Consider the following 24,016-nt stretch of genomic DNA (forward strand, 5'->3'; position numbering starts at 1 on the left):
GAACATGGCACTAACTTCAATTGGACACATATGGAGAGAGAATGCTGAAGTTCATGGCTAAGAAACACAATGTTAAAAATCTCTGATTTCCCAGGATTAGCTGTTTCTTACATTAAGGACATCTGCTTTCATTAAGATTATAAGTCTATCGATGCTTTGTTGTATCATGTCCCCAGTCAAAAAAAAAACAAAAAACCAAAAAACCATAGGAAGTTTAAAATATATGCTATTTTAATCATAGCAAAGACTCATTTCAACATGCAGTCTTGAGAATAGTTCTAAAGGCAATAAAACAATTTATGGACTTGCTAAGGAGTTTTTCTTGCTATTAATGTTAGTTGATATTTGGTCTTCATACACATATAATACACACATAATACAGCCATATACATATGTTAATAATCTTAAGGATAAATTTTTTACTTATGAAAAATCTTATGCCCAATTGCTGATATTTCCATATAAAAACATTGATTTCGCATTTATTCTTTCTATCAAATTAACAGCAAAGTAATTTAACAGGTTTGTGGACATTGAAAAATGTTATGATTTATTTCAGATATAAAACCAAAAGACAATTTTAATTTATACTTTAATTGATCAAATATTATTAAGTCCTACTTATAAGATAATTTACTAAACACTGGGAGATTCAAAGATGAATTAAATAATGACCATTGCTTCCAAGGAACTCAGAATATAGTGAAAAATAGGTAAGGTAAGGGAAGGGAAATAAACAAGCATGTATTGAGTGAATGGTTATTTGTCAAATACCAAACTGTGAAGTTCACATACATTATATTATTTTGGTAGATATTATTATGGCCATTTTTAAATATAAGAAAAGTGAGGTTCAGCAAGGTTAAATGCTCTTTCCAGATAGCTCAGCTAATAAGTTAGAGAATCACAATTCAGGATTTTTCTGATTCCAAACCCTATGCTCTTGTTCCTTTACTTAAGGGGGAGAGGTGAACAATTCTGAAGGGCAACATGCAGGAAGGTTCCACAAAGTGGGTGCCATTTCAGCCTGAACTATTTTACCAATGGCTTGCAGACAGTGCAAGACTATGCTTATTTCTCAGGATACTTGATATTTACAACATGTCAATGAACCCATGTTTTTAATTGGTCTCTTGATTTTTCTTGCTACAAGAAGGCATTTGTGACAAGGATAATCCGGAATAAGACACAATCCGCAAGTCTTTTGTGTTTACATGTTGGCAACAATTCCAATAGCATATACCTACTAATCATGTTAGCAAAGGCTATCAAAATGAGCTTGCAATCAGCAGCACAGAAAATTGATGACAGAAATTGGCCGAGGGCTGCTGAGTCACCTAATGACAGCAGCTTTAATTTAAAATATGTTGTGGGTAATAGACCAAGTGGATAATCCACTTGTGGATAATTGAGAGTATATATGTGCCCACATTTTAAGATCTAGGTATTTCATAAAGGTCCTATAACATAACATGTCATAAAATAATCTGTTCCCAATGCACTAGTATCCATTAAAATCAATAGGGTTTTGCAAGCCATGCATATGATAGATAGTACGAAATGTAATTAGTATTGGAAAATTGCTATAAAGTCTGAAGCTCTTTGTACGTAAACGACCAAGATGTATCCACTGGGGCTCCTTTTTTAGAGCAACTGAGTGAATAGAGTCTGAAGAATTAAATAATTGGTGCCATGTTGGTTTTTAAGCAAATAAAGTCCTGTTGTTTCTGTGCACAGGAACACAAAATTTTATCTCTGTAACAAAACATTACTTTGATGGCATTTTCAGAAATGAAGTGAAAATCAGGATTTAATAGTCCTCGGGTTGAAATTTTTGTATCCTAATCTGACCTGCTGGGAATAAATTATCTAAGGCTGACATCCCTTAGGCTAAGGGTTTATAATAGAAAACACCCCCCCCCGTCCCCCCCCCCCAAAAAAGCCTTAAAAATGAAGCAATATCATGAGACACCATAATTTAGGTTCTCTGTTCTAAGTAGAAATTTTCACAATAAGGTAAACAAACACACATATGCTGGGTCCGAAAGATGCTTGGAGAGAGACGGGGAGAGAATAAATGCACCTTTTCTTTTTCTTTCTAACCTTATCTGTGCATTCCTGGGTCACACACGCATTGTGCTGACTCTGGATGAAAACACCCCTTTGATGGAGGATACATGCTGAAAGGGAGAATTCTGAATTATGTTCTCTAAATTATCCAAGGCTTGGAGAGCAAGTATTGATTTTGAAAATGACTGAGCCAGACCTCATACTGCAGAGCCCCCTCCACACTCCCTATGCCCCAAAGCACAACAAGAGATCTCAGGCGCTGTGCAGCCGCCACGAGGCCCTGGGCTGGCATTGTTTCAAAAAATCAGAAAGTCATCCATCAACCACAGAGTCATTGGAATAAGTACACGGTAGCGAAAGACACATTCTATCTGCTCACAGGCTCCGATTCAATGAGCTATGAGGAAAATTAGAATGATATTGGACCGATTAACTAATGCACTCTGGGAACCATGAACTGTTAAGATGTTTATTTTGCTGCCTCACATAAAAGAATGAGGAGTTTATCTGCATAGTTAAGCGTTCTGTTTGCTCCAGCAGTAAATAACTCGGAGCACCTCTGAGCCAGACCTCTTTTATAGAGGCAGATTGAGACCCAGAATTTGTTCTGTAATTGCTTCTATACTTTGCAAACAATTTAGGTGCAACATGAAAGGCACTGTTGTTATGGGTGACTGTGTGTGTGTGTGTGTGTGTGTGTGTACATACATCTGTTCCCCTGCTTGTGTGTGGTTCCCTTGGAACTATTACTAGACATTAATTCTATGGGGGAACTGAAGATGAAAATTATTCATTTCCATGCACTGAGAAAAATCACCAGTTCCATGTAGTCTCTAATTGTGATGAACATAATGAGTAAATCAAAAATTAAATCAGATAATACTAGGCCTTTAAATGCTTCCAAGGGTATATTTTCCATGTCTGAAGAACTAACATGGTGTAGTGGAGTAATATTTATGCTCATTCATACATGGCTGCATGTTTTAAGTGATACTTAAGCAAAACGCCATGTGGAGCAGGGCTTCCTTCTCAACCTCAGCACTGCCGGCATTCTGGGCCATATAATTCTTTGCTGTGGGGACTGTCCTGTGCATTGCAGGACGCTTAGCAGCATCTCTGGCCTCTATCATTGGATGCCAATAACACCCCCTTTCTGCAAAGTAGTGACAACCAATAATGGCTCCAGACATTACCAATGTCTCCCAGGGAGCAAAATCACTTCCAACTGACAGCCACTGGTTAAGATTTGTGTTTTAATTTTTGAGGAAAATGTTTGAATTGTTCTCTGAATGAAAGTTACACAAGCAGAAGGCCTCCACATTCCTCTGCGCTGACCCCTGAGCATATTATGCAAAATAAATATGATGGCTCAGAGAAGGTCCAAGAACTGCTAGGCTTTTCCCACATAACTTCACTTCATAATATACTTTTATAAAAGGCCTATTTCATCTCAAAATGGGATTTTCAAAGCTATTTGTAGTAGTGTTGAAATTTGGATAAGAAAAGTTATATGGGCTCTGTTGAATTCCATGTTTTGTACTGTGATTTTGACAAAATAGTATAATTCCTTGGTTTGCTGTAGCTAAAAATATTACACTGGATTTTTTCTCATGGAAACTCTCCTATGTATTTTTTCCTTGACCTCTTGAAGGATATGCAATTGAGTGATAGCACTGATTTCATTACCAATTCCTTCTGAAAAAGGGCAATTTTACCGGGTCAAGGTTGAAACAACAAGTCATGGGATAAGAAGAAACCTAATCTACCTCTAAATCGCTCTGTAACTTAGGAGTTATTATGTTGGAGACAGGTCTATGTAGAAGCAAAGTCAAGTCTAGAGTTGGCCCCTATCCAGGGAATTTGGGCTGTAGATTTAGCCAAAGAGGCAATTCACCACTCCCAGTCTCTTGCCAGAGTGGCAGGAGTATAGATGGATTGAGTGATCTACACTAGACAATTTTTCATTACTTGAAAGAGAAATTCAACTTGGATGATGTTTTATATACAATTTCTATTTCTATTCTACACCAGTACTTTCTATGGTGTGGACATAGCCAAAGAGTTTTATTGAAAAGGAGTTTGGGGAAACTGGGTTGCACATAATGAAATAAGCTAAGAAGCTGCAGATTTTCTCAGAGTCTTTCATATGCCAATGTGCCTTGTGATCTTCAAGGACTACTTTCATTCTAGGGCTGTATTTTAAGGGACTAGTTTTCCTCATAATGCATTTTGGGAATAATAATATGTACATATTAGTGCAAATGTCTGATATTACTTAATAAAGATAAAATCTAAAGCCCCTTTTTCTGTGCCACCTCAGGACTTGGGCTTTGATTCCATCACTTTTAGGAGTTCTGGGAATGTGATTGGCAGATTGCTGGCTTACAGACAGTGACTGACTCGAGTACAGCCATAGAGAATGTGTACATAAGATCGGGAGGCACGATGACACTCTGAGAACACAGGATTGTCACCAGATGACTTGAAATCCAGTCTCTGCTCTACCAGATACTAATTCTGTGAACTTAAATAGGTCATTTGGACTTTGTGCTTCAGTTTCCTCATTTGCAAAGGAGGCATAAACATGGGTGTTTGCATGTAAAAAAAAACTTAATAAAATGCATTATTATAAAGAGCTAGTTGGCATTTATTGTTGTAGTTACATAAAAGTTATCATTATAATCTCTGAGACACCATGCTTTTGGTTGCAATAAATGAAACCAAATTTAATGTAATTGAAGCAAAAAATTTTTTTAAGGAATTGATTAAAAATGGAGGTATGTCTCTTAGAAGCCAGAGTTAATGTATTAGTCAGGATCCCAACAGAAAAAAGACCTACTCAATTTAGGATAACCCAAAGAGAGTTTATTATGAGAACTAATATAACGGTGTATGTGGAATATGGGGAGCTACAAGGCACAGGACGGGACCCTAACCTCACAGCAGCAGAGCTGTCACCAGAAGGGACAAGAGGAGGGAAGGTTACCAGAGCCTGAAGGACAGAAAGTCATGCATATCTGGTTGCCTTTCTTTTGAGGGACAAAAAGAGCCTGAAGTGACCCCTCATGAAGGAAGGGTTCAGGGAGAAAAATGTCCTAATCCTGCTCTTCTACTCTCAGATCTCCCGCTGGACCTTCCCCATTTGGAAATCAAGGGCACAGTCCTGTGAATGCAACACAGCAACTCCTCTGAGGCAGAGAGGAGGGTGGAGAAGGGTGGGGAGGGGACCTACAGGAGTAAGTGAAAGATGTCCAGCACAAAAAGGAAAGCAGACAGGCCTGAGGAATGAATGCAAACTCAAGCCATTAGGAGAGGAAATGTATCTTTCCTAAAATAGTTATTAATTACTGTGGTGGTTTTAACATATATCTGCAACAGTGTTCATATTCTTTGGAATAGAGATAAAAGTTAACTCCCCTCCACTTAAGAAGGGGCTGGACTTAGTGACTTGCTTCTAATGAATAGAGAATGAAAATGGAAAATTAGTAACTTGGCAGTGGAGATACCTGGCAGACACCACCTTAGCTGCATGATCAATGTCATCGTTACCTGTATATAGTTCACACACTTGTCATAGGTGAGACAACTGAGTTTCCAAGATTAACATTTCCTAAAGTTTGTTCCCAGAAAACAGTTGCCTGGGATCTAATATGCTATCTTATTAGGACTCTGAGATGAAATTAATTTGGGAAACCTCAGATCAAACAAGTTAAATACGTACTTCTGTCCTGCAGGGCTCATTAGTACTGGCGTGCATTATAAATCTTGGGGTGGAGAGAAGGAATGAATATATAGGACCAAAAATTCTTATGTATATAGCACCTTCCAAAACTAAGGAAATGCTCAGAGACTCAAAAAACTGGCAAAAAGCATGCTGTTTTTAAACACACACACACACACACATACATACACACACACACACACACACACACACATCTGCATGAGCGTGAATACACTTACTGGTTTTTAGTGATCACCGCTCTCTCAGTGCCTTGATGATGCAGTAGATGTTCTCAGCCAGAGCAGCGGGGTAGCTTCTTCCTCCATTTCCCCCTCCCACCCCTTCACAGGGGTCTACTTGTAGGCAAGAGCAATGCCTGGGGAAACAACAGAGATTGGCTGAACCTACACTGGAATACTTGAGGCTCTCCTCCTTAAAGGACAGCTGGGGCTCCCTAAAGTCACCCAAAGGAGCCCAGGCTTTGTGCATCTTTTAGGAACATTATCAATCAATTTAGACATATCCCAAAAGGATAAAAATAAGATGAAATGGCAACATTACAAGAATCTGAGAAGCTTGAGAAAAATGAAAGAAAGACAACCAATGAATAAAGTTGTACCAGAAGAAGCAAAACTCATGAAACAGTTTAAGAGGTTAAAATATACGGTATAAATAATTTCAGAGAGATTAGAAAGACTATAAAAAACATGAAGAAAAAAACAATTTGACTTTTGTTTAAACATACTTTCTAGGATAGAGAACTCAACATATGGGTTGGCAGCATAACTCAAACCAGCAAAATAAAATTCAACCAATCCACTTGATAGAAAATGGGTATGTAAGGGGAAGCTGGAAAAAAAAAAACAGAAAAAGAAAATATGGAACCACATGGCCAAAATAAAAAGCAATGTTTATTATAAAAGTAAATGATTTAGACTCACTAATAAAAAGTCAACATTTCATGAATATATATTGTCTATAAGAGGAATTTTAAAACATACATGACAAAGAAAGTTGAAAATAAAATAAGTATTTAATAAACAAAATATCTATTTTTATATCAGGCAAAATAGAGTTAATATGAAAAAATATAAGGAACAAAAATGATCATTTATAGGTTAAAGAAATAACAAAAACATATAGTAATCATGTGTAAATATATACTCAATAATGTAGCCTCAAAATAGATAAAATAATTGGTAGAATTACAGGGAGAAATAGATAAATTGCCCCTCATAGCAACTGATAAATCAAAGATTAAATAAAATAATAAGTAATTTTGATCTAAATATATAAACTCGGTAGCCAATTGGCATAGAGTAAACTTTCATAAAGAGCATATATAAAAATTCCCCCAAATTGATTATATAAAAAGTCACAAAGGATTACATTAATAAATTGTTGGGCATCAGATACAATGTGTTTTTCTACAATGCAAAAAAAATAAAACATTAATTAAAAAATTACATCTTAATTTTTATGTCTATACATCTAAATATATATATGGTTAAATAATTTATAGGATAAAGAGGAAATGACCAGAGAAATTATGAAATGCATAAAAGGATTAATGCCGAAATGCATTGCATACAGTTAAAGCAGTACTATAGCCCTAACCGGTTTGGCTCAGTGGATAGAGCGTCGGCCTGTGGACTGAAGGGTCCCAGGTTCAATTCCGGTCAAGGGCATGTACCTGGGTTGCGGGCACATCCCAAGTAGGAGGTGTGCAGGAGGCAGCTGATCGATGTTTCTCTCTCATCAATGTTTCTAACTCTCTATCCCTCTCCCTTCCTCTCTGTAAAAAATCAATGAAATATATTTTTTAAAAAATAAAAAATAATAAAGCAGTACTATAAAAGACATTTAATCTTAATTATCCTAATATATAAAGAGCCAGGATCCATCACGACCTAAACGATTGGACGGATGACCAAATAGCAGGCTAGGATCTCGGCCGGCGTGGCGGGAATCAATCCTGAATCCTGGCCACCCGCGGTGGGAGTCAGTCCTGGGTCCCAGCTGCCTGTGGCAGGCCTGCGGTGTGGTGGCAGGAGAGAGCTGTGGGCCCCAGCCGCCTGCGGCATGGCGGCGGTAGGGAGCTATTGGAACGGAGCCATGCTACCATCAGACTGGCCTCTGGGTACCTCCCCCCACACCCAGGCTCTAGGGAACCAGAGCCTTGCTGCAATCTGGGAATCTTGGTTCCTCCCCCCGCCCACAGGCCTGGGGAACCAGAGCTATGCTGCGATGGGACTGGACCCTACCTGAGGGGTCCTGATTGTGAGAGCATGCAGGCTGGGTTGAGAGACGCCCCCCCCCCCCCGCCCCGAGTGCACAAATTTTCATGCACTGGGCCTCTAGTAGTTTATAGAAAGCTAGAACTAATAAAAATAAAATGAGATTTAATTTAAAAATTTAGTAAAAAACAGCAACAGAATCAATTCAGAAAAACAAAAATGAAATTAGTAAAAAAAAAAAAAGTTAAAATCATTGAAAAAAACAACAATTAAACATTAAAGATCATTAGGAAATCCCCCAAAAATGGTTCACTGAAAGACTAATAAAAGGGATAAGATGCAGACAAGATTGAGCTAGAAAAAAAATAGCAAGAAATCAAATAAACAATATTCAGAATTCTAAAAGAAGGAAACAGAAAAATGTTATTAGCATGCTAGAAAATCTGACAACTGGGATTAAATGAATAAATTTCTATAAAATTATAAAATATTAACATTAATACAGGAAGACATAAAACAATGGAATTGCCAACAAGGAACCTAGAAATCAGCCTTGAGAAGCTTCCCTCCACTATAAAAAGTGATCTGAGAGATGATTTTATAAGTGTGGGGTAGAAAAGCAAGTTTTGTTGATGATAGCCATTCTGACAGGTGTGAGATGGTACCTCACTGTTGTTTTGATTTGCATCTCTCGGATGATAAGTGACTTTGAGCATGTTTTCATAGGTCTCTTTGCTTTCTGAATGTCCTCTTTTGGAAAGTGTCTATTTAGGGCCTCTGACCATTTTTTTATTGGATTGTTAATCTTCCTTTTGTTAAGTTGTATGAGTTCCCTATAAATGTTGGAGATTAACAAATCAACAAAAGACAAGTGCTAGAGAGGATGCAGAGAAAAAGGAACACTCGTGCACTGCTGGTGGGAATGCAGACTGGCGCAGCCACTATGGAAGACAGTATGGAGTTTCCTCAGAAAACTAAAAATGGAACTCCCATTTGACCCTGTGATCCCACTTCTAGGAATATATCCCAAGAAAACAGAAACACCAATCAGAAAGGCTATATGCACCCCTATGTTCATAGCAGTACAATTTACTATACCTAAGATCTGAAAACAGCCTAAGTGCCCATCCACAGATGAATGGATTAGAAAACTGTGGTAAATCTACACAATGGAATACTATGCTGCTGTAAAAAAGAAGGAATTCTTACCATTTGCAACAGCATGGATGGAACTGGAGAGCATTATGCTGAGTGAAATAAGCTAGTCAATGAAGGAAAAATACCACATGATCTCACTCATTCATGGATGATAGAGACCATTATAAACTTTTGAACAATAATAGATACAGAGGCAGAGCTGCCTCAAACAGATTGTCAAACTGCAGCGGGAAGGCCGGGGAGGGTTGGGGGGCAGGAGGGAGGGGGGTAAGAGATCAACCGAAGAACTTGTATGCATGCATATAAGCATAACCAATGGACATAAGACACTGGGGGGTAGGGGAGGCCAGGGGATTGTCAAGGGCGGGGGGAAAAAAAGGACACATATGTAATACTCTTTGTAATACTTTAAGCAATAAAACAAAATTAAAAAATAAATTAAAATAAAAACAAAAATTCAAAAAAAAATAATCACAAAAAAAAAGAAAAGAAAGTTTTTATAGAAAACAAAGAAAGGAGGTTATCTAAGTCATTTCAGGAATAATACCTTCATGCTATAACCAAAAAAGAGGCATAAGTATAAAGGGAAAAATATATAGACCAATTTCATTTATACAAATTCCTAAATAAAACATTAGTTAATTTAAACCAACAGTGTATTGTTTGTAACACATCAAGATTAAATATAACATTCTTTCTGAGTTCAATATCAAATATCTTTCAATTTACTACATTAATGACCCAAGAGAGAAAAATTATAGTAATGCCTGCTATTGTAGTTACAGCTCAAACACTGCTAGTCCCTGGCCAATTCAATAATAGGAGAAAAAAAATAAATGATGCAGGATGGGAGGAAATATACAAAATCTTCTATTGTAGATGATATAATTATTTACATAGAAAATAATGATGCAAGATGAATATCCTATATAATAAAAGCCTAATATGCAAATTGACCAAACAGCAGAATGACCAGTTGCTATGATGTGCACTGACTACCAGGGGGCAGACGCTCAATGCAGGAGCTGCCCCCAGCCTGCAGGCCCCAGGCCAGCCAAGGCAGGTGCCAGCAGAGGGCCCCCCTGATCACCCCACCAATTGCCCCCACAGATTGGCTCTGATCGCTGGCTAGGCTTTTGGGCCCTACTGTGCACAATTTTGTGCACCAGGCATCTAGTAAAAAATAAAAAACTTCCCTCTATACCAGCAATAATTAGAAAATGCAAAAGAAAATAAGTAAATAAAGTAGCTATTATAGTAATTAATGTAAAAATTAATGTAACTAAGAAAGCATAAACCTTTATGATAAGTGAAAATATGAATAAAGGGAGAGATATATCGTATTAATGGATGAGATAATTTCACATTATAAAAGTATCAATTGTATCTAGATTCATTTAAAAATTTAATGTAATCCCAATTAATATTCCAAAAGAGCTTTGGAGGAATGTATACAAATAAAAATATCTAAAATTTATATAGGAAAATAAAGTTCTACAAATAACTAATATTTTTAAAAGGAGAGCAAAAACATCATACTATCAGATATTAGAGCAACTGCACATTAGTTATATCGTAATAGCATTGTTGCAAGACAAAAAATGTTGTCTTAAAAGACAAGCACACAATTACCTCTGTGCATTTTCATTTGCAACACTATGCTCTCAGTCATACTCTTCGTGCATTTGAAATATCTTCAGCTCCATGTCCACCTGACAAAATTCATATACATCAAGACCATGTGTAAACTCTTTCCTTTCCGTAGAAACATTTATATGAGGCCTGAGCAGAAAGAAATGCTCCCTTCTCTGAGGTCTCAAAATACCAAACCAATCTATTCTGTGATTACACTGACCCACAGGAATCCTACTGTTAGAATGAATTAAGACCAAGATTGGCTCACTAGAAAAATATGATTATATCCCTCTTAGTTTGCCTTAGATTTACAAATGCACATTTTCCCAACTATTTTCATATTTTCCTCAGCATCTGTCCATATACACATTTACTTCACATACATCTCATCAGAGAACAAACAATTGGGTGCTTTTTTTCACTATGTACATATCATAAAATTTTTTTTTTTTAAATTTTTTGCTAAAAGTATTACAAAGGGTATTACATATGTGTCCTTTTTTTTCCCCCCGCCCTTGACAATCCCCTGCCCTCCTTTACCCCCCAGTGTCTTATGTCCATTAGTTATGCTTATATGCATGCATACAAGTCCTTCGGTTGATCTCTTACCCCCCTCCCTCCTGCCCCCCAACCCTCCCTGCTCTTCCCACTGCAGTTTGACAATCAGTTTGAGGCAGCTCTGCCTCTGTATCTATTATTGTTCAAAAGTTTGTAATGGTCTTTATTATCCATGAATGAGTGAGATCATGTGGTATTTTTCCTTCATTGACTGGCTTGTTTCACTTAGCATAATGCTCTCCAGTTCCATCCATGCTGTTGCAAATGGTAAGAGTTCCTTCTTTTTTACAGCAGCATAATATTCCATCATGTAGATGTAACACAGTTTTCTAATCCATTCATCTGTGGATGGGCACTTAGGCTGTTTCCAGATCTTAGCTATGGTGAATTGTGCTGCTATGAACATATGGGTGCACATATCTTTTCTGATTGGTGTTTCTGGTTTCTTGGGATAAATTCCTAGAAGTGGGATCACAGGGTCAAATGGGAGTTCCATTTTTAGTTTTTTGAGGAAACTCCATACTGTCTTCCATAGTGGCTGCACCAGTCTGCATTCCCACCAGCAGTGCACAAGTGTTCCTTTTTCTCCACACCCTCTCCAGCACTTGTCGTTTGATGATTTGTTGATGATAGCCATTCTGACAGGTGTGAGATGGTACCTCATTGTTGTTTTGATTTGCATCTCTCGGATGATTAGTGACTTTGAGCATGTTTTCATATGTCTCTTGGCTTTCTGAATGTCCTCTTTTGAAAGGTGTCTATTTAGATCCTTTGCCCATTTTTTGATTGGATTGTTTACCTTCTTTTTGTTAAGTTGTATGAGTTCCCTATAAATTTTGGAGATTAGGCCCTTATCAGATATGACGTTGGCAAATATGTTTTCCCATGCAGTGGGTTTTCTTGTTGTTTTGTTGATGGTTTCTTTTGCTGTGCAGAAGCTTTTTATTTTGATGTAGTCCCATTTGTTCATTTTCTCTTTAGTTTCAACTGCCCTAGGAGCTGTATCAGTGAAGAAATTGCTTTGGCATATGTCTGAGATTTTGTTGCCTTTGGATTCTTCTAGAATTTTTATGGTTTCCTGTCGTACATTTAAGTCCTTTATCCATTCTGAGTTTATTCTTGTGTATGGTGTAAGTTGGTGGTCTAGTTTCATTTTCTTGCATATATCTGTCCAATTTTCCCAACACCATTTATTGAGGAGACTATCTTGGCTCCACTGTATGTTCTTATCTCCTTTGTCAAATATTAATTGAGCATATTGGTTCGGGCTAATTTCTGGACTCTCTATTCTATTCCACTGATCTATATGTCTGTTCTTGTGCCAGTACCAAACAGAAAATTTTCTTATTTCTAATTATTTTTATTTATTTTAATATCTCCAAAATTCTTCATTGTGTTGACATATCATCATCACTTTGTAAAAATCTTTATATGTGATCATTTAGTTTAGAAAAGTAGCATTTTTTCCTCTCTTTCCCCTCAAGCCCTATAATGATATATTCATACTAACCCTATGTAGACTAAAATAGGCAAGTTTTAAATAATCATGCTATTCTTTCACTAGCATTCATTGTTCCATGTCATAATTACTAGAACAAGGAATTAGGATAATCTATTCTTTGCCATTTTGATAAATTACCCCATTTTCCATTGACCAACATGGCCAAATAACAAAGTCCCTTCACAGTAACTCATATGAAAATCGGGACATGAATAACCCTACATGTCTTCACAGATTTGTAGTTTTAGTAAGAATTCCCTTGGAAAACACATTCCTCATCCATGGCTCTCTCCGGGGCCTTTACTTGGCCAAAATTATACTTCTTAATTCTCCAAATGGAGAAGATGACCATTAGCCCTTTTACATTGGCTAAATTATCAATTACCGGCAGGTAAACAGCCTATCACTGCAAAACTGCTCCAAGCTTATTATGAGTGTCATTTGCAAAGGTGGAGCCCTTCAGAGAGAAATCTCTGTTTTATTAGCATAAAGAGGTCCAAAGAGCACTGGCCAGGGCCAGGAGGCCCTCCCTAATCCCCAGGGATCACTGTTGATTTATGAGCTCCCACACATTCACCTATGACATCACAATTCATTCCTGTGTAAAATACTCTATTATTCCTTCACCCAAGCGTAAGGTCAGAAAATACCAAATGGAATACAATTTCTTAAACCAGGTAGGGAGGATAAGTGTATAAAAAGTCTCAAAGCCAAAATGAATTAAGCTGAAAAACTAATCTGGAGACAAGAAGTAACCAAATGAACAAAAGCAAGTAGAAAACACCAGCATGCATTTATAGTGCCAGTTCCCAGGTCCCTGGAGGTCAGGCCACAGGCATGGGCAGAGGCACTGAGCAGCTCAGTGAGGAGGAAAGAAATTCTTGAGAGCAGAAACCCAAGGTGCTAAAGGTTGTTCCCCCATTTTGAAGCCAGATGACTTCATGCAAGTTACTTAACCACTTTGAACCTCATCTAAAATCTCTGAATGACTTCACAGAGTCATTGTGTGGATTAAACTAAAATATCTACCTCCTAGCATAGAGCAGGCATTTATTTACACTGCCAGCTTGATGATCTACCCCATCAACATTGCTCTCATTACATTACATACATACTCTCTTCAGTTAAGCACCAGGTAAACCCTGCCAGCTTGGTCTTCTGTCTGGAAGACTTTTGTGCTCAAAGTACCTGTGTACATATCTTCTTCTATCCTTTTTATGTAGCCTTTAAAGCCTAGCTTTCTGAATTTTGTCAGAATATACAATCAGTCCTTTATACCACCTATGTCTTTATGCTTTGGTATAAACAAAGGCTTTGAATCAACCTCAACATTACTGTGCATGTTTGTTTGTTTAACTTTTTTATATTAACACTAGAGGCCCGGTGCACAAAATTCATGCACTGGTCCCCTCAGCCCAGCCTGCATCCTCTCCAATCCGGGACCCCTCCGGGGATGTCCGACTGCCTGTTTAGGCCCGATCCCGGGATTGGGCCTAAACCGGCAGTCAGACATCCCTCTCACAATCTGGGAGTGCTGGCTCCTAACTGCTCACCTGCCTTCCTGCCTGATCGCCCCTAACTGCCCCCCCTGCCAGCCTGGTCACCCCCAACTGCCCCCCCCACCAGCCTGGTCACCCCAAACTGTCCCCCTCTGCCAGCCTGGTTGCCCCTTACTGCCCCCCTCTGCTGGCCTGGTCGCCCCACGCAGCCTGCTGTTCAGTCGTTTGGTCATCCCTCACTAACCCCCCTGCCAGCCTGGTCGCTCCAAGCAGCCTGCTGTTCAGTCATCCGTCCTGTTGTTTCAGTCGTGACAGCCCCTGGTTTTTTAGATATTAGGATAAATATATGTGTATGTGTGTGTGTATAATATAAATATATGTGTGTTGTTTTGTTTTTTTTTTGTTGTTGTGTGTGTGTGTGTGTGTGTGTGTGTGCGCGCTTAGGAAGAAATACTATTTTGTGGGAAGCTAATAATTTTCTCTTTTTTGAAAGACAGGGTAAGAAAATTGAAAAGTGTTTGCAATTAGTATTTCCTTTCCTTTCAGTTTCAATTTCAGGATGTAAGCATCATTGGTTTAGCTGTTGCCAGTGAGCCAATTTATGTGCTGCATAGTGTTAGCAGTGAATTTGAGCAAGTGAAAGTTGTATATCCCCACGCCATTCAAAATTCCTTGTGTAGAAGAGGGGAGAGAAATACAATTGGAGAGGGGAGAGGTAAAACTTCTACTTCTTCATAGGAAAGCCCTAATATTCCTCCTCTCTACTTCAAAATAACTTCTTCCCAGATCCCTACCCTCTCACCCACACCCTTTCTCAGAGAAGGGCTCTTCCTTCTCCACATCAGAATGAATGCTGCTCCCTGTCCCTTGACTCCATTTGCTCCCAGCTCTCATGTGACTATTTTTCTGGAAATTTTTACAGACATTTGTGTACTAGATAGTAGATCCCTTCCAACCATGACATTCTGTGACTTCACAGTCTTGTGACTTCAATTATGCCTTCTCCAGCCAGCATCTTAAATCTCTTCCATGTCACTAACTCCTTTCTCTCTGATGTCCCCAAATCTGTGCCTTTAAATTGATAAAACTACTCAATTGATAAGGAGCACCCAGAGCTTAAGGCTCCCCAGCAAAGTTTACTTTGAATGAGACCTTGTTGGTTTGGTCATTTGATTTCCTTAGGCAGACAATTAAGGGCCCAGTGGGCACTCACAGCATGTCAGAATGGTTCCCCCTGACCCTACTTCAAGGCCTACTTAGAGTAGTAAGAAGCACATTAAGCCTAATAATCCTTTAGACTGCTGAATATCCATGACCCCAACACCACACCCCCACTGTCACCTTTTCTCCACGGTTTTTAGTGGGGAAGAAGAGTGACAATTATACTTGCTTATTTTTTACTAATACCTTTCAAATCTGTCTCTTTCTCTGTAAAGACCTGTTAATTACAGACAGAAGACTTGCTTCTAGCTTCACCCCATCTACATGACAACCTCCGGTACCAATAAATATGACTTCAGGTGCAGGAGTCCTTTTCTTAACAATATTCCTGCCACGGAGCTTTAATCCCTGCCATTTCCCCTTTGCAATGTTCACCCTCAGATTAAATAATATTCAACCCCTCTCATTTTAACTCTCAGCTTTGGTTTCCTGGTTTTTCCCATTCCCAGTTTCCCTATGTGATCATCTTGACCTCCCCTGAGGTCATTCTAGAGCCTCAGTTTTGATGATTTGTTTTACTCCTATGATTCTGGGCTATCAGTCATTGCTTATAATTTTTCTCACACCTGAGCCTTTTATCCCCATTTCAACTGCCACCAGGATTGTGCCTCCTTGTGTGTGGAATACTCACCTACTCAACATCACTAACTCCAGGGGGTTTCTTTCCAAATATTCCTCCACATTTTTAAAACACTGCTTTGATTGTGTTATACTTCAGTTTAGATCCTTCAATGGCTCCCCACTGCCTACAGTAAGAGTCCCCTGTGTGTGGCTCATGAAACATATAAAGACAGGTTTTCTGAAGCAATAACTAAATCAATTTTTTTATAATTTCTAAGGCCAGGTGCTCTTGTTGAGTCAAAATGCCCAAAAAAGGGCGGCAGTTATTAAGTAATGATTATAATTATGGGTTCAATTCTAAGCTCCACCACTGTGAATATCCAGGTAAGTTAATTTGCTTGTATGTGCCTCAGTTTTCTCATTTGCACAATGAAGATAATACCTACTTCACAATATAACTGTAAAAATAAAATTAACTATGTAAAACATTTTTGTATAGTGCCTGGTATAAAATAATGCTAAAAAAAACACTAATTTAAACTATTTCCAGAAGTTCTGATAATCTTAGGACTATGTGGTTAGTGTTGACAGGTATAGAGTAGAGGTAACAACACTGTCTGGTCTCCAAGGTGATGTGATCAGACCTATTGAGGATCTTGCAAAGGACCAGAGCCCTTCAGCCTGACCATCCAGAAGCTTCCCTGGCCCTAACTGGTTTGTTCCTCTGTGCTGTTGGTCACCAGCCTATCCCCAAGGAAGACGGGAGACCATCCTCCACTCACTCAATCCCACTATTTGCAACAACATGGATGGACCTAAAAGGTATTATATATATGAATTAAGTGAGATAGAGAAAGACAAATACCATATGATTTCACTAATATGTGGGATCTAAAGAACGAAATAAATGGAAAAAGAAAAGAGAAACAGACTCATAGATACAGAGAACAAACTGATGGTTTCTAGATGAAAGTGGGTTTTGGGGACTGGATAAAAGAGGTAAAGTGATTAAGAAGTACAAATTGGTAGTTACAAATAATCATGGGATGCAAAGTACAGCATAAGAAATATAGTCAATAATACTGTAATAACTATGTATGCTGCCAAGTGGGTACTAGACTTATTGGGGAGATCACTTTGTAAATTATATTATTGTCTAACCACTATGCTATACATCTGAAACTAATGTAAAATAATATTAAATGTCAACTTTAATTGAAAAATAAAAAATATATGTTGAATTAGCATCCAGGCGTGCCAATCATCCTAAATTTTTGCCTGCATGGAAAGGTCTATCTAGCTGTGTCCTAACGTTGTCTCAGGCATTGCAATGGTTAGTTTATGTCTTTGTCTCCAATACACTGTAAGTTTCTCAAAGGTCCTGGACAAGTTTGGCTCATCTTACTCTCCCAGCCCAGCGCACAGTGTCTTGCGTATCAAGAGAAAAGAGAGGGGAAAGGAAGGAGGAAGAAAGAGGAAGGAAGAAGCAAGGTGGAAGATGGAGGAGAGAAAAACAACTTTTAGAGTACGAAATCAGATAAGGATTCAAATCCTTAGCTGTAAACATGGACAAGTGACTTAACCTCTCTAAACCTCAGTTAGCTCATCTGTGAAATGGGGGTAGGTTAATAATACCCATTTCAGGGCTGTTGTAAGGTTTCAAAAAGATAAATATAGTTAAAGTCATAGATGCAATGCCTGGGGCATAGTAGGCAATTTGTAAACAATAACAATAACCAGTAGAAGTGAATAATTTTTTTTTTTTTGCAAAAAGAAATGAAGTCACTGTTTATGTCATAATGGAGGTGAGAAGGTCTTACCCTGGGCCTCTCAAGTCTGTCTTCTGGTCTGGCCAGTCCTTTCTGGACCTTTGTCTTTGGAGAGCCACTTTGCCTACATGGCTTTCACTTAAATGGGGCTTTAAATCAAACTGTCTTCTGCCACCATTCTTCCCTGGGCTTCCGATTATAATCATGCTCCCTGCTATTAGTACAGGGATGTTTAAAACTCCTATAAAACAAGAGCTAATTGCTGATCTGCTTAATTAAAGTGAGCCTTTTGTTGTCACATTTACAAAGACAAATGAAATAATCAGCTCTGGACTAATGAGAGATAATTAGATTATGCAGCCCCAATAAATAAAGACCAAAATGCTCCCAATTGTTCCTGTATGTCACAAAGAAGAACCGCAGTAAGCCTTAAAGAAGTATATGTTGGTGATGTTTTATTTTAACAATAATGAGTGATCATGGAATCCAGTTCCCCAATTCTATTGTATATTCAGATTTGCAACAATCAATAACGGTGATTTTCTTACTTGGCCCTACCAATACTTAAGACTAAATTCTATTTTTTAAAAAATAGACAACAGATACAACTCTTGATGTATCTGATCTAATCTATTAATGAAAGATATTTATTAATGTAGTAGAGATTCTACACCTTCCTTCCTTGTCTCATAATAATTTTTTCAATGACTTTACTAACACTATTGCATTAGGTATAAAAATAAAATATATCCAATATCACTGTGGCTGAAGGTAAGCAAGTTCATTTATTTCTGTGTGTCAAAAAACCTGAACTGCTCTAAGTCAGTTCCTGTGGCCTCACCTTAAAAGGTCAACCCTGCTCCCTACAGCACACACACGCAGAGACAGATCTCAATCCCTATAGCCAATGCAGACCAAAGCTCTTTCACAGACAAATTGATTGATATGAAGGTGAAGATAAAATTTTTACTTTGCTCAGATAAAAAAATAAAGACTGATTGCCCAAGTCTGATAACATATCAAAAGGACAGTCTCTCCCCACAAATGACAGTGATTACTATGTCTGGAAAAATACCTGCTAAACCAGTAGTTTCCAAACTTTTGATTGATGGGCTAATATTTTATATATTTTTAAATATCTGTTAAATTTAGGGAAGAACATAGGGTTTCTAACTTTTTATTTTACCAATCAAGAATTATAAAAGAAAAATCTATTTTCTCAACCATTTTACCATCAAAAATTAGAAAAAAAATATGTATATAACCTTGGAGTAAAGGCCTTTAAACTGAATGAAAATAGTCTATTAAGAAAATGCACTATTGTCCTTATTTTCTCATTTTCCTGAACCAATAGAGGATGCACCTTGGTCAAGTGTTCTTCTAAACATCAGAGTTTAGTAACCACAGAGCGAGGCTATTCTGTTCCCAGTATTGTCACACCTCCCTAAAGCCTAGCAGCTGATTTTTAAAGTCAATATTCTAAGTCATTTTATAGAATGAAAGGTTCGAAATAAGAATAAAGAAACCAAAGCCATCCAAATTGACGAGTCCTCAGCAGCCCTTCTGGTCTAGCAGGGAGCTGACCAGAGTTGTGACATTTGATGAGCAGGGCCAACACCCACCAGAAGTCTCCTCCCACCCCCACCTTGAGCAGTGACTGCACACCCTCCTGGCAGAGAGGCCAAGCAGATTTTCTGAACTGGAAAATTTCAAATCCAGTCTGTTTTGTTTTGTTTTCAAAGCATTTCCTAATTTTTGCTCTATATAAATTACAGTTTTTTAGAAATAAGTCCTTTATAAAGAGGGGAGCTTGCAGTGGTCCAGGGGGAAAGTGCCAGAACAGTTGGCCTCATTTCCATTTCTATCTTCACTTGTGATCAGTCTCTGAGTCTTGGTCCCTCCTAACATGGAGATGGTGTCTACCTCACAGGACACGTGAGACAATGATCAGATAAGCCAAGAGTTAGAACATAGCACCATGGGAATCTTTGATTCTTTCTGTTGGATCTGGAATCCAAATAATGTGTTCAGTGCAATGTTGAATCTTAAGACTTAAATGTAATGTCAACCTATGCAAAATTCTATACATAATTTGCTCACAGCGTTTAAATAAATTGGCCCTGTTTTCACTCTTCAAATAATATATTCCTGCTGTCCCTGGAAACCAAGGCATGGATACAGGAGAGGGCAGAGGGAGAGAAAGGCAGTCATAGATCAAGTGTCTCAAATGTCAATAAATGGCAAAGGAGAGTTATGGAGCACATAAGAGAAGGAGGAGGTTCAGAATATAGGGCTCAGGATGACCTCTGACCCCACTCAGAGAAGCCCAGTAATAAATCCAGAGGTGAGGGACATCTTTAGATATTGGAGCCATCCAGGAAAGCCATAGAGAATTTTTCAGCATCATAAACAGTTTGGAAACAAAAAAATCTAATTTGGGAATGGTGAAAAGGGAAAAAAAAATCCTTCATAAATTTTTGTTGCTATTTTTTGCCATTGTTGTTTTGTTGCCGTTGTTTTATATAAAAATTTTTATATCACTAGATAGGGCATTTGGCAAACCTCAACTGGACCTCTTCCTTAAGTCAGGAATCTGAGATAATAAGACAGATTGTCCTTGCAGGGCCATGTTAAGCTAACTGCTGCCTCAAACACACTGACACCCAACCTAGGAGGCTTCATTCAAAACCATAGGACAGACTTGCTTTCGTACATGCCTGGACTTGACATCACCTGTATTGATCAGAAATAAGTGACGCTAGCTGCTTTAGTAATCCCGAAATCTCAACTGCTTAACATAATAAAAGAACATGTCTCTTTCATGCCTAATCTGATGCAGGTCGGTCGGGTGAGTGGGAGCTTCATTTAATTAGTCAGGGATCCAGGCTCTCCTTCAGTCTAGAACTCAGGATTCTCTGCTGGATGCTCTACATTCAGGAAGAGGGAGAACAGGAACAATCTGGTAGAGTTTTAAAGGCCAGGCCTGGAATGATGCATCTCATACCTACCCGTATTTGATTAGGAGAATGTAGTCACACAGCCTCAGTCAAAGCAAGAGAGCAGGGAGCTTTCCTATATGACCATGTGGCATCATCTCTGCTACGCATGACAGTCCAAAGAGAAAGGTCAGGAGATGGGACAGAAAACATGGAAAAGCAGCCCCTGTGTGTAAGTACTGTGAGTATAGCACTTGATAATTAATTGGTTAATTACCTCTTATACTCAATCAAAAAGTAATCATTGAGAACCCACTGGATGTAGGGCACTGTGAAAGGCACTGAAGAGACCATGTAGTAAGATTCCAGTAGACAGAGGAGACCATCTCCTAGCTGAGATAGAATATGGACATGCACATGATCTTTCTAAGCCTCAGTGTTCTCATCTGTAAAGGGTGATAGCATCATATAACCTTTAGGGTCATTTTGAGATGTTACATGTGAAGCACATGGCATGTCACAGGTTTCTTCTTCCTCCTCCTACTCCTTTTCTTTCTTCTTTGTCTTCATATTCATCTTCTTCTCCTCTCCCCCTCCTTCATCATTGCTTTTCCTCCTCCTTCTCATTCTTATCACCATCATCACTACTACTACTATTATAATAAGATAGAGGATGTGGGCAAAGTACCATAGGATTCAAAGGAAAAGGAAATTGCTCCCAATGGAGAAACAGAAAAACATTAGAAGATATCCGTATTTCATGCAGAGCCTGAGAAATAAATATAATTTTAATAGTTAGAGAGGGAGAGGAAGTGCTTTCCAGATGAGAAGTCAGTAAGAGGAAAGATACCTGAGAAACACAAGGCAAGGCTCTTCCTGAGCACAGAGATGATGGAGATGATGATTAGGGGAGAGAGGAAGTAAGGGGCTTGCCAGAGGAAAAAGAGCAGCCAAAATATTTGAACACTAACCAGTTGGGTGGAAAATGCCCTCTTGCCTGGTAAATGATGTCCTAGGAGTTGTTCAAACTCTTTTTCAGAACCACCAACCTAGAGCTCAAATAGTTTTGGGAATCAAAAATTCCTCTTAAGACAGAGTAATGAGGATGGAGGAGAGTTTATAATGCACATGGAGGGGAAGAAGGACAAACACTGTGGGGATGTACGAAGGAGGGATCGGAGACACACAGGAGAGAAAGGCAGGGCAAGTTAGAAGGGATTACAAATGGATTGGGAACTTCCTGCGAGGGTTGTTGCTGAGAACAGGAAACAATAGCTTGTATTTCAAGCCAGGCCCACATGCTTATAGATGTGTGTGAACCTGGACATATCTCATTACCTCTCTGAGCCTCAGCGTTCTCCTTTGTAAAATAGAGGCAATAACAATCTCAGAGGGTCATTATGGGGATTAAATTAAACTAGATAATTTGTATAGAACACTTAGCACAATGCCATTCAACCAATGTTAGCATTACCTTTACTATTATTATGGTTATTATTGCTTATTCTTATAAGCTCCAGATTCTAACCATTTATCAATAGACACTTTTTTAAAAGCTTTTTTAAAATTGATTTTAGAGAGAGGGGGGAAGGGAGAGAGAGAAACATTGATTTATTGTTCCTCTTATTTTATACATTCATCGGTTGATTCTTGTATGTGCCCTGACCAGGGATCAAACCTGCAACCTTGGCGTATTGGAATGATGCTCTAACCAACTGATCTATCCTGCCAGGGCTTATCCATAGATATTTGATAACATATGTGAATTACTGGATGCTCAAAATATACATATGGCTTTAAATATAATGCTAAAATATACTCATGATGATTAAGATGTTAGTTATAGAAATAATTATAACAAACAAGGCCTTTTGGTCTCCCAATTTCTGGTTTAAAAGATTTCAATGTGGAAAATGGAATACATGTCACCAAATCTATGTATTAATTAAGGGAACTAGAGTCCTCAATTTGTAAATTAAAATGTAAGCACTTTAACTGCAGAGGGAAGCTAACAGCATTTGAGATGTAAGCTACAATGTCTAAAATTAAATTTATTTCTTGATTATGTAAAAGGTACACACTGAAAAGAAATGGCACTATGGTCATTATTCAAATGCACATTGAATCAAAGATCAACTATCTCAGCATAAATAGCAAAACAAAAATGCAAAGCACTGGAACTTACTAAGGCCCTTCCACTACAAGCTCTAAAGTGAAGATGAAGGCATTGACATTAAAATAGGAAAACGTGATCACTTGTGGTCCCTTGAATCCTTTCTGATTAAGCAATTCTGTTTCCCATAGAGCCTCTTGTAGCTAAATATGCTGCAGGGAATGACATCAAATTTGAGATTGAAATTACTAAAATAGAGGTGAAAATGTATCTCTGTGTTTGGGTTATCGTAAGGCTTCAACAAGTACATATAACACCACTTTTACATATGAGGAAACTAAGGTTTGTGGAAGTAAAGTGACTTTCCTAAGCTCATGAAGCTATCATAGCATGCAAACTTCCACGCCACTAATCTTTATGCCATAGCTTTCGGTCAACATTTTTATTTGAGGATAGCACAACAGATTCTCCCATTAAATATTGTGGCAATACAAGAACACAGTCTTCTATTTGCCCTTTAAAAGAAGGTAACAGTATCTCCTTCCATAAATCTCATTTTTGTCCAAACTAACTCCAGTACAACAACATCATGGCTTCCAGATAAGACCTTCTCTATGGAATTATCAATTCCCCAGTCTCCCACACAGACCAAATTAACACTGCTTAGTGCTAGGGATATCATCTTCCCTTATGTTATTAAAACCCATAATTTTCTATCAATTAGAGACTGGTTACAGAAACAATCAATTCATATTTAACTCACTGAGTCCTCAACTAATCATTTCAATTTCATTTTGGAATCTCCCACAGCAAATGATTCGCTATATTTTGAAAATCACAACAGGTCTTCAGAAAAGCAAAACAACTAATAGGCTTCTTTATCTCTTCCTTTATCAGAAAATATGGTTTCCATTCTTAGCATTTGAAATTATTGAACACAAAACACAGAAAGTACAGCAATTACCACGTGAAGTTCAGTTACAACGAAAGCTATTACAGAGAAGTCTGTGGGTTTTATCCTAAGACTTTTGTATTGT

General features: G+C 38.1%; 1 long non-coding RNA gene across 1 annotated transcript in view; it reads right to left on the bottom strand.

The window, feature by feature from the left end:
* The window catches only part of LOC139015138 (uncharacterized), a 326,688-nt gene that overhangs the window by 212,009 nt on the left and 90,663 nt on the right, over positions 1–24,016 (bottom strand). The window contains exon 2 of the long non-coding RNA XR_011472410.1: positions 6,031–6,167. This is a non-coding gene — a long non-coding RNA (uncharacterized lncRNA). The remainder of the gene's footprint in view (positions 1–6,030; positions 6,168–24,016) is intronic.

This window comes from Myotis yumanensis, unplaced genomic scaffold (assembly GCF_028538775.1).
Source record: "Myotis yumanensis isolate MYYU_CA2020_CCGP unplaced genomic scaffold, mMyoYum1.0.hap1 SCAF_1, whole genome shotgun sequence".
Taxonomy (NCBI): Eukaryota; Metazoa; Chordata; class Mammalia; order Chiroptera; family Vespertilionidae; genus Myotis; species Myotis yumanensis.